Source organism: Heloderma suspectum, chromosome 4, assembly GCF_057233095.1.
Source record: "Heloderma suspectum isolate Gila_16-S chromosome 4, 16-S_ref, whole genome shotgun sequence".
NCBI classification, from domain to species: Eukaryota; Metazoa; Chordata; class Lepidosauria; order Squamata; family Helodermatidae; genus Heloderma; species Heloderma suspectum.
Window position 1 is genome coordinate 97,445,377 of NC_139461.1, and position 15,685 is coordinate 97,461,061.

Below are 15,685 nucleotides of genomic sequence, written 5' to 3' on the forward strand. Positions count from 1 at the left end.
CCCATGACATATTCAGAAAATGTTAGTGACTTTTTCCTCCTCTTTCTCTCTCTCTCTCTCTCTCTCTTTCTTTCTCTCTCTCTCTCTCTTTCTCCCTGTGTTAACCAAGGGAGCGTGATGGCAGCTTCTTGTTGCTTTTTCCTTCTTCATTTTCTTTTTAATGAGTGGAGAGAAGTAGTTTGTGTCTTTCCAGTATGGGAGTATTTCAGGCACAGGTCCAGCAGCAGGCTAGGCTAGCCAAATGTATTTTAGAAGTGTGCCTGGATGTTTCTAAGGTTATGGGTAGTGCAGTGGGAACGACTTTCTCTGTGCAGCGCTTCCCAACCTGGTGCCCTCCGGATGTGTTGGATGTAGAGATTGACGAATATGTCCATTTCAGGTTTGCTCAGTTTCTTAATTACAACAACATGTTAAGTTTCAGACCAGAATGGAACAAGCTTTGTGGTGGAAAAATGAGAAAAGCAAGTTGCTTACCTGTAACTGTAGTTCTTCCAGTGGCCATCTGTGCATTCACAGTGCCTGCACAGAGCCTTGACTGGGAAACTTCTATAGCTGAGGAGTGTTTCAGTGGGGACACTTCCCCACTACCCTAGTGTACTTGTCCGTAGTGGGTTCCCACCTATCCCCTCAGTTCTCTTTCACCTGCCACTGTGGCATCCTCATAGGGAATCCTAGTTGATGCTCCTCACAGGCGCAGGACCCTTATGTGTGAAGCACAGAGACCATAAAGAAAAACCTCAATGTGATCCAACTTGACAGATCCCTATCTTTCATTTCTATTTTTATTGTTTTAGAGCTAAAGGTAAAAGGCTGTCTATTTTACATGGAGAATGGTGGGATAATACTCCTGTTGGCTATATTTGGCGGCATTATAGCTACAAACAAGTACTTATCACTGTTTCTTACCATAATGCTAATGACGTTTCTTCATGCAGTGTATCATTCCTAGTCCTGTGAAGTCCTTTTGTTCATTCTTTTCTGTTACATTTTGTATACATTTTGAATAATAAAATCAAGATTGGTTCAGCAGAGTGCCTTTTGGTGCCCCCCCCCCCCACAAGTTTTCTGGTAGCAGTGGTGGGTGGGCAAGAAGCCAACACTTTAAATTCCCCATAAGGCCCCAGAATACCCAATGCTACTCTGGGGCATTGTGGGAAATCAAAATGGCAGTCCTCAACAATGTCCTGTAGTGATGGGGTCTCTGAGCCATTGTAGTAATTTAAAATGAATACTTCCCATACTGAGCTGCTGAGTGTGGGACACCCAGGGCAACTGTCAGTGCCAGTAGGCCCTGTCAAGACACAGACCCAGACAGCTGCCCAAGGAGCTGGACAAGGGTGTTTTTATTTTCCCAGATGTTTTAATACATTACTATTCCTCCTGAATTTTTAAAAGTTGAGTAAAGCTGCTGTTATGGTTTTCAATGAATTTGTATGGTTTGCTGCCCTGGGATCTCTTTGGAGTTGAAAGTACTGGTTATATAATATATTAAATAAAATAAATTTTAGGGTGCCAGATGCTGGATATGATGATGAGGAGGAGGAGGAGGAGGAGGCACCTAACATTTTCTAGGTGTTGTACAGAGATTAATAAAACAACAGAATCCCAGCCTGCAGACTCACAATTCAATAGACATGATTCAAAAGGAAAAGGGAAGAGGAAAACAAGCAAATTCAGGTAATTATTCTTAAAACTACAGTAAAGTACATAGTTGTTCTGCTGGGGACCAGCTGGAGTGGTTGCTGAAGAGAAAGTTCTGGGAGAGGAGGAGACAAATAGTAGTTGGTGTCAGCCAGGCTGATGGAGTGGGCCTCGATGTCTCACTTCCCCTCTTGGTGCACCCAGGTGCCAGTGGCTGCTGATAGAAATAGATTTATTTATTTACCTACTTACAGTAAAGCAATATGAACGTGATGCAATGTGCATGACACAGCACTCCCAAACAAAACAAATGACCGTCGTAGCACATCCAGTTTATACATTTATATATTTAAAAATATATAAACAGATTTTAATTTTATACATTTATAAACTGGATGCACTACTGGTGGTCATTTGTTTTCTTCACAGTAATTTGCCCTGCTCTTCAGACAAAAAATGCTCCCAGAGCAGCTTACAAAGATTAATAATGAGACAGTCCCTGCCCACAGGTTTACAGTCTAAAAGACATGACATGAAAGGAAAAGGGATTGGGAGGGAGGAAAAAAACCTCAGGCATCAATTCTTAGTTTTTTAGGTTCTGGGATATGCAGAGCCAAATGGCAATTGATCCCAGGCAGGCCATCTCTATTCCTCATCTGCACACACTTTCTCTCTCTCTTACATGCACACACTCAGTCAATAAAACAATTGCAAAGAACCACTTAGCCCAACACTCTGCTTCTGACAGTGGCCATTTAATCAGCAGACAGTAAGCCATGTTAAACAGCTAGCATGGGAATGCACAGTAAAATCATTCATGTGACCATGTAAATAGGATCAGTTCCACCTCTCCGTGGCAAAAACCTGCTACTTTTGATAAAGCTGGCTATAAAATTAAATATGCTAGGAAATATAATTTATTTCTATAGGACAGAAAAACAAAAAACTTTTGAAGGAGTCAAAAAGTAAAAAATAAATGAAAGAGAGACAATGAAATAATGAAAGAAAAGAAAACTATTGAAACCTGTGCAGACAAGTATGAATCAATTATTCTTTTTTAAAAAGATGTAAAATGAAGCTTAAACATATAAGGCACTTCTACATTGTATTAAAATAATGCTGAAATTATAGAGCTGTCATTTGCAGACCTGTCGAGAGTGCCTTTCTTATCACATTGTGATTTAGCATTTCTCTTGGAAGGTTATAGCAATTTTGACATTCCAGTCATTTTGGACAGAAAAGCCATATTGTGCACCTGGGGCACCACCTTTCTTTTAAAATTTGTGGTCTTATAAAATTCTTCAAGAGCCCTCAGGAAAAAGGATGGGGGGGGGGAACTAATCCAGTAGCAAGCAACAGATATGCCAGAAATGTGTGAACACTAGTCCCAAGAGATAAAGTTAGATAACACATGTATCTGAGGCATGAATGTAGTTATAAAGATTTCAGTAATTTGGCAACACTTGGCTTCAACTGACAAGGCAGTAGGCTATAATATACCCAACTGTGAATTGCTACATTTCTCTGGAAGGGAACAATCAAGATGGATTCTTATGTCACATATAATCTATTGGATTCTATTTATGTCTTCTGCCACATCAGATATTAATGGACTTCAGAGCCTGCTTCAGCTGGACAGTCCATCTCTCCCAGCACCACCCACCCACCAACCGAGATCAACTGCCCTGTGGGAAGAATCCTGATAGCTTGTTATGTTTTGATATTGCTTTACTCTGATTTATTAATGAGTTTTGAGTTTCACTTACAAGCCACCTTGGAAGGGTTTGTATGCTGCAAGGCAGCATATAAATAATTAAAAGTAAATAATGAATAAAATAATGTGATTGATTCGATATATGCTTCCAGATGCCAATAACATGACGCTGAAAATACAGAAGAGGGCTGTTTTTCACTGGTATGTGATCAGTGGCCAACCATACGCAATGGGAAGGGATCCAAAGGTATCCGGTCACTAGCACTAATGATGTTGTGCTAGTGTAAACCAATACTTTTGCAACTTAACTAGTGCAATGGGGAAAACTGGCCACTGTGCTAGTTCTATTGCACAGGCATTGGTTTATGCCAGGCCAGCACAATGTTGTTAGAAATGGTGCAGCTAAGCTTGTACTCTTGGGCAAAAATCTTCTTTTGGGGACCTTCTCCCATTTTTATATGACAAGCTTCACTTGCCAAAAAATATCACCCTTTCCCCAACAATTAAACGTGAAAGGATACAGGTGCATCCAGTCACCCCACAAAGGGATAAAGTGTACCAAGGCCCTCTGAATTTGTAACTGTTTCATAAGATCAAAAGACAAAAGTGAGCCAAGAGCCATCAGGTGTCCTTGTTTCAAAATTATTATTTGCAATGTCAGTATCTTGCAGATTACAGTGCTATGTAAGCAACATCTGAAAACAGAATCAACCATATTGCAGCTAGAAAATAAAGGCAGGTGGGGGGAGATATTTTATGCTCTGTGCTGTAAAGATGGCAATTTCTTATTCAGCATGGATTGGTGTTGAACTGAATGATCCAGTTCCATAAATGACGAAGGGGCACAGCCTTTCTCGGAGAAGAATGCCACGCTCCTGTATAGTGCTAGGTGAACTCTTGGATCATCGAAGGCATTGTTGTTTGAGGAAGAGCTGTTTTACGGGTAGAGGTGGTGCTGTCAGAAGTTCTGAATAGCTCAGAGCTAATTGCTGACCCTAACAGGCCCAATTAGCCGTTACAAGCACTGCAAGGCAGCCCATGGGACCAATCCTTTCTTATACACACAGACTGGAACTCTCATCGCACCGGTACCTTGGTTACAAGCTCTGTAGTTACCTTTCAACAAATCAAAAGGGTTTATTAGGAAGAATGACTGCTGCACCCAGTCCAGACATGACCAGACCCATACATGCTAATCACCAAAAAGAGGAGGAGGGAGGGGAGGGGAGACTTCATCTATAACACACTGGGTTTTTTTCAGAAATGTTCAGAGAGCAATATGATGGTGAATGCATTTTCTGCTTGTTATAATTTGATGCACTCATCCTAACTAGTTAGGTTGTGATGAATAATGGCCTAATGGCCACCACTCCTATTGTTGCTTGTAAGAAAAGAGCAAATACCTTACCTGGTTTTTGAAAGTTGGAATTGATGTTTCTTGTGGCATTTGTGGTTTGTTGGTTTGCTTTAATTTCTTCAGTCTGTGATTCAACATCAGCTGCCATCTGGATGAAATCCTGACACCTGCATGAAGAAAAAAGATGCTGATTAGACAGAACAGGCCAGGGCTTTGTCTCAGGAGCAGAATTGGGGGTTGGGATAGTTGCTGAACACAATTGCTTAAAAGGGTTATAAATTATGTGCCTTCAGAGCAGCATATGGCTCACGTGAAATATGGATTGGTAAACTTTTCACTAAACTTGGGGGCTCAGATGGCTGCTTTATAAAGTGCATAATAAATAAATAAACTCCCATGACACAATGAAGAGGAAGCCAATGGCTTTCGCAACATATTTTAAATAAACATAGTTTACACTTGTATAGCACCATATTTGAACTTACTTAGTTCAAGGATTAAAAAAACCAAAATGCTTCCCAAGCCATAAAGCTTTGTTATCTGAAAACCAGCTCACTGGGCATCAGCAAGACAACCTGAAGATAGCGTGGTTTATAAACACCTGGCTGCTATTATTGCACTGCCCAAATACAGTGTTAACAGCAATAGACGCTAGGCAGAAGAGAGGCACTCTGCTGTCCCAAGGAGACAGAAGTGGTTAAACAGACATGAAGGTCTTCATCTCCTACTTTTGAAGTTTTTGAGAAAAGATAGATTTGGCATATTTCAGAGATGCTTATTCTGTTTGAGTTGAGGGTGTTGGATCTGATGACCCATGGAATCTCTTCACCATCCCCTTGGCTGTGTTGTGAGCATCCTCCTTGGATATGCCTCTCTAGGTTTTCCAAGTAGTCTGGCACTTGACATCTACCAGTGATGTCACTCCTTGCCTGCCTGGGTGGGGCTGAAAGAAAAAGGTTGGCAGCTTTGAATCAAACCAGAAAAGAAGCCTGGGGGGCGGGGGGAGAGACCTGGCGATGTAGCCTTGGGGAGTTGCAAGTGTATGCTGTTGCATACCTGTATGATTTTACAATCCATGACAATGTACAGGTACAGTAATCAGAGTCAGGATGTGATTACATTGCAACTAGATGGTTTGGCATTATCTGGAAAGAGCTGCCAATGTTGTATACATTATTGCAACATTAGAAAGGTGTTACATGCCACCAAATTGGGTAAAGGAAAGTTGTGATGGAAGTAGGTGACTGGGAACAATGGTTCAAACCAACATGCTTCATAATGCCTTAGAGCTGCATGGAATGGAACTAGTGTATTACACTGAAGCATGGAGCTGTCTCCTTTGCCTCACCCTGGATGCAGCTATACCAATGTCAGCACGTGTGGCCTTGTTCACTATTGCAACCATGCTTATTTTTAGGACTGGGATGTAACAAAGCATGTGCACAGTATCTTCAATATTTAACTACATACTGCATTAAAATGATATAATAGAAAATATGCAATGTAATAAAACTGAAAATCAGATTAGATGAGATTAATTTTTAAATACGGGATTAACAAAGAATTGTTTTGTTTTGTTTGGGGTAAACCATCACTATTCCTCAAAATATTGTACACATGTCAAAGTGCACACTAAGACATTGGCCAAATGTTAAAGATGGCTTTAAGAGAAATGCTGAACTATATATAAAATGCATAGACAAGCGGAATAGGTTTACACAGTATTAGTATAGATAAATGACATGTACAACATATCTAGCAGCCATTTAATTAGATTAATTAGATCAATATAATTAGTAGTGCTATATTATGCTATCTAGACTTAGTCTTGCAAAGCACATTGCTTAAAATGGTTTACAGCACTAAAATACCATAACTGCGCATGCCATATCAATGCTATCACGCATCAATATAACCACTAACACACCATTAATAATGGAAGTTTGTAGGACACTCAAGGGACACATAAAACACTATCCTTGCGAGGGAAAATTTTGATAACATAGCCTGCAAAATCATTTCACCTGTCAAAAAGAGCTTACTTGAAATTTATACCAAACTGAAAGCTGGTTATGATTATATAGCAAATTAATTTAACAAACAGTTGCAGCAACAGACATAATGAGCAAAACAGAGTACGTTAACATGGTTTGTCAATGAATGAGTCTTCTGAAAAGGTCCACACATGCTTCATTCCCAGAGTAAATCACAGCAGGGTCCTTCACATGCCTCCTGCACTTGAACATAGATTAAATCCATGACCCATGAAACATTTCTGGCTTTAGAAACCTGTGTGTGTTCAACTGGTGAAAATAGAAGTTTGAGACTGCAGTCAGAACCTTAATAATTCAAATGACACAAACAAATACAGAGTGCCAAGTTCATTTAGCCAGAGTTATATTCAATATTGCATCATTCGGGGTACCTGAGATGCTTCCAAGATAGGCCTGAACACCTAGTGACCCACCAGCCAGTTGCTCGATTATCCTACTATTTTTGCAGTCCCAGACAAAAATAGATTTATTAAGCCTGAGATGAGAACTGTATACAGATGTTCGCAAATTGTGTACACGTGTCCTAGAGTTAACTTACAAAAACCTGGAGCCAGCATTTATCTCTGTCTGGACTCTATCTGGACAGCGCTGATCTCTTCTTGCTTGCTTGCTTGCTTTCCTGCTTTCCTGCTTTCTTTCCTGCTTTCTTGCTTTCTTTTCAGTCTGTGGGAAGCAGTCATTTGAGTGTTCTATCATAGATATGAAGAAGGAAAGAGTCAAAGAAAAGGTGGGATTTCTCTATAAAAATCTCATATAGGGCCTAAGGACTGGAGGAGCAGTGCACTGCTGGAAAGATGTTGATGAAGAAGGGAGCTACCGTCCAAGGCTCAGAGATAAAATGAGCACAAGGGCCAAGGCTGCCAGATTTAGACCCTGAGAGGGCCCAGGTACCTCTAGGTCCTACAGTCTAGAAGATCTGAAGACGTAAGAGAGGTTAATTCTGCCAGGTACTGCTTGTGCCTTTACTGCAGTTACAGATGGGAGAGAAATTAAGTTTGCACTTTAATGGGAATTTACTAATTTCACACTTTCTAACCACTATGCGAACTGAAACCCAGTTATCCTTTGAAATGCACACTTCTCCAAATTTTGTAGTGGAGTTCTCCAATCAAAAATGCATACAAAATGCATATATGAGGGGAAATAACAATAAAATGCATTATAGGAGGAAAATTATTTGCAAACATTGTGTATATTAGGCAAAAATGCATACAAAATGCATGTTTTAGGAGAAATGTGCACACAAGTGCATATGAATTTCCATGCAAACTTTTTTAAAAAAAGAAATTAAAGTTGGGGATGAACTGAACTTAAGACTGGAGAAATTCTCAAAGTTTGAGATGAACCAAACTTAAAACTGGAAAAATAAGGGACTGAAATTGACAGATTTGTCCATCCCTGGCTGCACTAATATGACCAACTATGCTATTTCTACCATAAAACTGTGGACAGTAAGAGTATAACAGAAATGTATTTTGTGGATGGGTGCCTAACAGATGCAATTCTTTCTTTGCCATTATGTGAATGGAGGGTTCCATGAAAACCAAAGTTGAGTCCCAACAGTTACATTCAGGATTTTGTCTTTGTTTCCCTATTTGTCTTCCCGTTTGTTTGTAACTCAATTCTTACCTTGCAAATTAAAATAGTTCAGGTAATATTTTAATATTTTAAGCTCTGACTGCACATTCATGACATAAATCTACATTTCAAGTTTCTACCCAGATCCATCTATCTATTGTTATGGAGCCAGGGGAAAGATATAAAATACATCAATTGTACTAATTTTCTTAATGCTTAAAAAAGGTTGCAAACCAAAGCTGCAAATTTAAGAAAATTAAGAATTCAGCTATTATAATCTGAAAGGAGGTATCTTGAACAACATGAATTATTAATACTCCTCCAAGATTCCACAGAAGAAAACATGAATACTCCTGTGTATGTGTGCCAGAGTAGGACAACAATCTGTTAGCTGGCTCAGGTAGATCTAGGTGTGGAGAAAAGACCCTGAAATTGTTCCACATACACGTCTAAAGCGAAATGAGATTCCAGGCAATGATGGTCACAAGCTATAAACTCATCCTTTTATCAGTCTTTAACCACTATGATTATATGTAGAAGAAAGTGGTGAAACATGTAACTATTTAAGATTAATTAATCTAGGATATATAATCTTGAGTATGTACCCCAGTTTCACACTAGCAAGTCTATAGCAGAAAAGATTACACCCTTATCACTCCACAGAAATTATTCTAGTGACCAAAAATTAAATAGCAACCACCCCTAATTTCTATACTCTCCAGATCACCCTATTCATATTTGGGGTCTATACGCAAGATCACAGTGTGGGTTAGTTATCTTCACTGTCAGGATGGTTAAAGAGTGCAGAAATGATGATGAGCAATTGGAAGTACAACTTGGCCAATGAGTTAATCTGTCTTAATTAAGTATAAGAACTCCAGATCCCACTGTATAAATTACTAGGGATAGGGCAAGAATTCAGAGCAAAGGGGCTTGACTACGTGAGCACCACTGCTTAAACACTTGCAAGCAGAATCAAGGCAGGCACAGTCCACCGCAAACAGTTCCCCCAACTCAATTCTGCCTACAATTCTTCTTAGGGATGTCGCAGACACCTGACTGGGTGTGGGAGTCCATCAGCCCCCACCCCATCCACAACCCCCAGACTGCACCCACTGAGCCCTTGCTCTTGCTCCCACTCTCTCATGCCCTCCTGGACTCACCATGATGTGTCCAGCAAGCGCCCACCATTTTGCCGCTTTTTTTATGGAAAAAAGGGAATTTACAAAAATGTGCATATTTAAATATGAACATTTTGGGGCTGGGAAAGCTTAATATGCGCAATATTAGAGGCATTATTCCTCTAATATTGTGCATATTAAGCTTTCCTGTCCCCAAACTGCACATTTTTAAATATGCACATTTTTGTAAACTCCCTTTTCTCCGTAAAAAAAAAAAAAAAGCGGCAAAATGGCAAGCACTCGCCGGATGGGCCTGGGGTGAGTGCGGGTGACTCACCGAGCTTGTTGGGGCTCAAGTGCGGGTCTGGGGGGGGCAAGCGGGGGCGGCACTTCAGCGGGCACCCAGATAACCTGAGCAAGGGTGTGTTCGCACATCCCTAACTCTACTATACTAGGTTGTATCCAATGTTAGTCTAACTTAACCCCCATTCATTTCACTGGGTCTACTCTAAATCAGACTAACATTGGATACAACCTACTGACTCTGTCCCCAAGGGAGAGGAACTTGGGGGAAGGGGGAACCTTGGCAAAGTGGCTGATGCTGCAGGCAGCAAGATTTACCTCTTCAAGGCATGGCCCTTGAAACTGCACAGCTGTTTTCCCAATAAGTTTGTTTTTAGATGTAGCATCTTCAGTTAGTTATAAAAAACACCAAGAATTCATCCTTGTGATTTGTTCTGAGCATTCATTTTCCACTGAATGAGATTTCAGTTCCAGTTTCCCAAACACTACACGAGATGGGCTGCCACTCCCTTAGTAGCATTTTTTCTCTTTTGTTAGCATGGCTTTCCATGAGAGTTTCATTCAACTGGAAAACTTAAACTGTTCTCCACTACTGAAGGTTTGTGACTCAGTGACACAGAACCTCAGCATATTCCATATTCACTGGATATGGAATTCATTCACTGAATATGGACTTCAACACCATAGAAGATATGGGTGAACTCACAGTGCTTTAGCACCAGAGAGGTTCACCTGTCCTCTCCATTAACTCCACAGACTTTCTGATATTACATTTTGTCTTCTCTATAATCATTTTGAAATGGTGTTTTTTGGATATTCTGATATCTTTCATAATTATATGGGTGAAAATGTTATTTAAAATGTAACAGGCACAATCCAGCCCACTGTGCTTAATATACAGTTTCAGCTTAATGTACAGTTTCAATGGGATTAATGGTTGCTTCACTTACTCAGTATTAGGGATGCTGGAGAAAACTGCTGTGGACTCAAATGAGGCCAGATTCCAAAGAATTCTACCTCTGGAGTCCACAGCGGACCGGTCATACTCACCTCTGCATCTGCAAGAGTTCCCATTTCCGCAAGCTGTTTATGGCTGTACTTGCATAAAAGAAAGTGCTTTACGGTCACAAATGGTGTAAAATAAGCCATTTACGGGTCTCGTTTTCCCTCGATGGGCTAATAACAGCTGCCATTAGCCTATCACATCTTTTCGAAAGCTGGAGAGCTGCTCTGTGAACTCCAGCAGATGTGGCAGGCTCCTGAGAAATCCGTAAGGCTGCAAGCAGCCCAGATTTCCCCGCAGCAGACCTCCTCTCCCCAGACCAGATGTCAGGGGGTTTGCCCATCCCTGCTCAGTATATGGATTCAGACAGAGAGTCTCCCCACAATTCAAGCTGACTTTTACATGCACCATTTGGTGGGAATCATACATGAGTTTTGATTATAGAAAGGAACTCTTATTTTTCCTCTCACTTCTACCAACCAACATTTTTTCCTTGTAATTGCTAGATGGAAAGCTTGTTCAGATACATACAGTGGAGTCACCCCAATCCTAGCTGTCAATTTAGGCATACTCAGAGCAGAATATAACATCAGGTAACCACACAGAATCCACATCAGATGCTTTAGTGTTCCTTGGCAGACAACTTAGAAAAGGTCCTTAAAGAGAAAAAGTCTGAAAACACCCTGTAACACTATAAATAAACCAGAGTCCCTTAGCTTCTAGAGTCCCTCCTAGGTAAAGGACTTCAGAGAAAGCTATCTTTAGAGAAAGCAGAGCTCGCTGGATGGGCACAGGGTGAGTGTGGGCGGCTCAGCAAGCAGGGGGGAGCTCAAGCAGGGCAGGGGGCTTGGCAGGCATGGCTCGGGGCAGCAAGAGGGGGGGAGTCCACCAGATTCCCGGACCCAGTCGGGCACCCACACCATCCTTACTTATGTCTATAAGAAATAGAATGACCAGGTGGCAATCCAGGGGAATCCTAAAACGGCAGGGAAGGATTTAGCTACATCACTTTCCCCTTAGTTCTTCCATTGGCCCTTTTGTGTATCCGATCTTGCTATAGGGCAAAATGGGAGTTCTGCTTCCTACAGCAAGTGGAGGAAGAATGTGGGGGTGGGGGGCAGGGAGGTTTTGTAAGGAATAGTACAGAAACAGGGTAGGTACCATATCAGCTACATTTCCCCCAATATTCAGCCAATATTACCAGCTTGCAAATCTCACAGTCAAAAGAAAATACTTTCTTAAACTGTGGCCTAGTTAGCCTCCCTAAATCAAAGGGGACCTCCCCAAATACCAAATTAGACCAAAAACATAGTGTGTGCCTCTTGGAAGTTGGCAGGTCAAAGTAGAATACTGAATGCCTAAATCATGGAAGGACTTATATCTGCAGTGATCCATCCTTTCCCATTCCCACTGGACTTTCCAGATGTCCTCTGCAACCCCAACACCTTAAAACAGTTAATGTATTATTAGGATTTCCCTCCTAATCTATTGTCCCTCTACTGTGGTTGCTTTATAACATTTGATGCCTTCTCAGTTTTCTAAAAGCACCTATGAATGTTTAGCGATTTGCTTCATTTTGTTAGGAGATATCAGTAGATCATCAGATTTTTAAATCTTCCATTCCTTGCTGGGTGTAGAGAATTGTGCTTCAATGCAAGGAGTTAAAATAGATGATTCAGGACTCATCTATCTCTATTAGTCTATGACCATGTTGCACATTTGATTGGCAGCCATATGGAGGCAACTCTGGATAAAAAGCCATTTGTGTGGGGCAGCACCCCATGCAGTTCCAGCCATTTTCACCATGCTACTGATTCCTTCCCTTTCTATTGTATTTTTTCCAGTGGTAAACCTTTCTGGAATTGTATGAAGGAAGCTTATCATAGGGTGTGACCTCTTCCATACAGTTCTGTTTTCACGTGGCCACCACCTTGCCTGTACAGTCAGAAGCCATGTGTGAATGAGGCCAATGAAAAGGAGATAATTCTATGAATATGGTTTTAGATAATGACATATTCAGGGAATTCCACTAATCAGGAATAAGCCTATATTGGACAAATAATAATGATCCAGTAGTTTCCCATGCTAGTCATAAGTGATTCCAAAAAAGTTTGTCTGTCATTGGGATCAACAACACACAATATTGCAGTACAAATTTATTTACACATGCATTTATTTATCAACTGGTGTGTTGCAATTGCTATTATTTCTATAAAATACGTTTTATGGTACTGATTTGCTCTGTGATTTATAATACACACATACATACATACACATATATGTACATAAAGTATAAAGTTATACGTACGTGTATATATATATATATATATATATATACATATGCACGCGCGCACACACACACACACACACACACATACCTACATGGAATTGTTGGGGTATGGGGAGATATTTGTGCCAGTGCCAGTAAGAGGAAATATTTGGAAAATGTGTGATTTTTAAGTAGCAGTTCCTTTCTTGCACTCCCTCAAAAAAGGGAAAAAAACTTAATTATCTATATTCAAATAACAAGGAACAAAGTATAACATTAGGAGTGACTTCTGCACAGATTTTTGGCTACTTTTTTGGGGAACTTTTTTCTAATCTATTGTCTCTCTATTGTGGGTGCTTTATAACACTTGACACCTTCTCAATTTTTTTTAAAGCACCTGTAAATGTTTAGTGAATTGCTTCGTTTTGTTAGGAAATTGCAGTAGATCATTTTGACTTTAACGCTTTTTGTCAGTTTCATGCCTTGCTTATCCTTATGACTGGATTCATACAGCCAGAGGTTTGCAGTGGGTTAGGTGCTGTATATTTTTAAGCGGCCACAAAAGGCTGGCTTCTTTATTACAATGTAAAGACATTAGTACTGATATAGGCGCACCAGAGAGCCTGTTTCGGCTCCTGGACACTGGGCATGCCCACATCAAGATTTCCCACAACATTGAAACGTACCACCTCACCATGACTTAGGAGGCACTACAAGAGGGATGGGCAACTTGTGGCCCTCCAGATGTTTTGGCCTACAACTCCCATCAGCCCTAGCCAGCATAGCCAATGGTGAGGGATCATGGGAGTTGTAGGCCAAAATATCTAAAGGGCCACAAGTTTCCCATCTCAGAACTACAATATTTTAAAATAATTCATTATACTTGCGTTTTGCTCAGGTGATGTCATTGCCACCACTCCCTGTTTCCCATATTCCCTTAGCTGGGCTGGGAGCACCCTTAATTAGTTCTGTGCCAAAACCCCACCTGCCCTGTTGCCACCTCTTTGTTTCCCTGAGAAAGATGCTGTTGTTCTTCTGCCTCTTTTGCAGGGATGTTGAGAATTTTGAAGACTTTTCTCAGGGTGCAGGCTGTCAGTGCTTACCTTACTGTAAGAAAGTGGCTAAGGAGTTTGTATGTGCTCTTGATTTTACCACTTTTATCCCATTCTGTCCTTGCAGCCTTTCCAGCTGCTTGAGCTTTCTGGAAAAAAAAAACACCCCAGAGAACTTCACCAGGACTTCCTCCCTTAGGGCTTTCCAGTGCTTGTCCTCTAGGCTTTTCAGACAAGCTCAAGCAACCAGAGAGCCTTCAAGAATGGGATATAAGTGGTACAATGAAGAGCATACACACCATCTCCACCCTCAGCCACCTCCTTACAATAAGGTAAGCACAAAACCCCTGCACAAGGAGAAATTTCTTTGAAATTCTCATCGCTTCCCACAATTTTCAGGTGCAATTTCTTTTCACTCTTCCCCCCAATGAATGGTCAAGAATAAATAGATTGAAAAATTTGGCACAGTGCTACTCTTGATCTTTATAAATCCAAACAGAGTAAGTAGGGTCAGGGATAAGGCATTGTGGGGAAAAGGGTCTCTAGAACTGTGCCACAGCGTTCACTAAATACTCAGAATGGGGCTTATTTATTCATAGGCCAAGAGATAGGGTTTACAGATGGGAAAATACAGATCGACATACAGAACATATACTCACGTGTGAAAGAAACAAACTTGGTACAGTCTCTGACTACACTAACTCTATGCCTAGGGTCATTTAGAGCAGAAGTGAGCAGATCTCCAGATGGTTTGAACTTTAATTCCTAGAAGCCCATGCTAGCATGACCAATGGTCAGGAATTCTGGAAGTTGAAGTCCCAAACACCTGGAGATCTACCTTCTGCCCACCCTGATTTAGAGGGTACTACAGCTCTATAGCTAGATAGGACAGGCATAGATCATCTCTCTCTCTCTCTCTCTCTCTCTCTCTCTCTCTCTCTCTCTCTGGCTAACTGCTTCCTCCCAAAATAACAGATTGCAACTGTCAGTTGTGGGTGGACAGGGGGGAGAAATGATGAGATGACACAAATAGATTTTGCGATAAAATAGGGCCACATTTATTGATAGATTACAATCTGTGAAGGAAGCACCAGCGGGCACGCAGCAAACAAGAACAACATGACAGGTGTTGAGTGAGACATTCGTCGTCTGGGGCGAGGTGTCCACCATTGCCCCCCCAAACAGACATACGTAATTTGGGGCTGGGAGGCATTCCCCTGTCACCCCACCTTGAGCCACAGAACCTGAGTGGGTGAGGAGGGTTGGCCTCAGAGGTAAGCCATATCTCCCGACTGGGGCCACAAAACCCAGAGCTGGAAGACTCGGGCCTTACCAGTTACCTGAAATGGTGCCTACGAATGCTCACCTGTCCTCTCCCCCAGTGGAGTGCCTTCCCGGAGCCGCCACAGGAGGGCAACAAGCCTCTGCTTACTTGTCCTCCTCCCACCTGCACCTTAAACACTCCCAAATGCCTCCTCGCAGATCGGCCAAAAAGACGTCATTGCCTAGTTCAGTGAGATGAACACCATCAGCTCTGTAGAGCATCCCCCGGGCAGGAGAAATGTCGGGGTGGGTGACGGTCTGGTCGCCCTG

The 15,685-nt window shown here is 41.4% G+C and overlaps 1 long non-coding RNA gene across 1 annotated transcript; it reads left to right on the top strand.

Moving 5' to 3' along the window:
- Window positions 1–243: 243 nt before the first annotated feature.
- On the top strand, window positions 244–3,493 carry LOC146347178 (uncharacterized). Its single transcript, XR_014789856.1, has 3 exons — window positions 244–379; window positions 1,509–1,677; window positions 3,244–3,493. It is a non-coding gene; the product is annotated as an uncharacterized LOC146347178 (long non-coding RNA).
- Window positions 3,494–15,685: the final 12,192 nt, after the last annotated feature.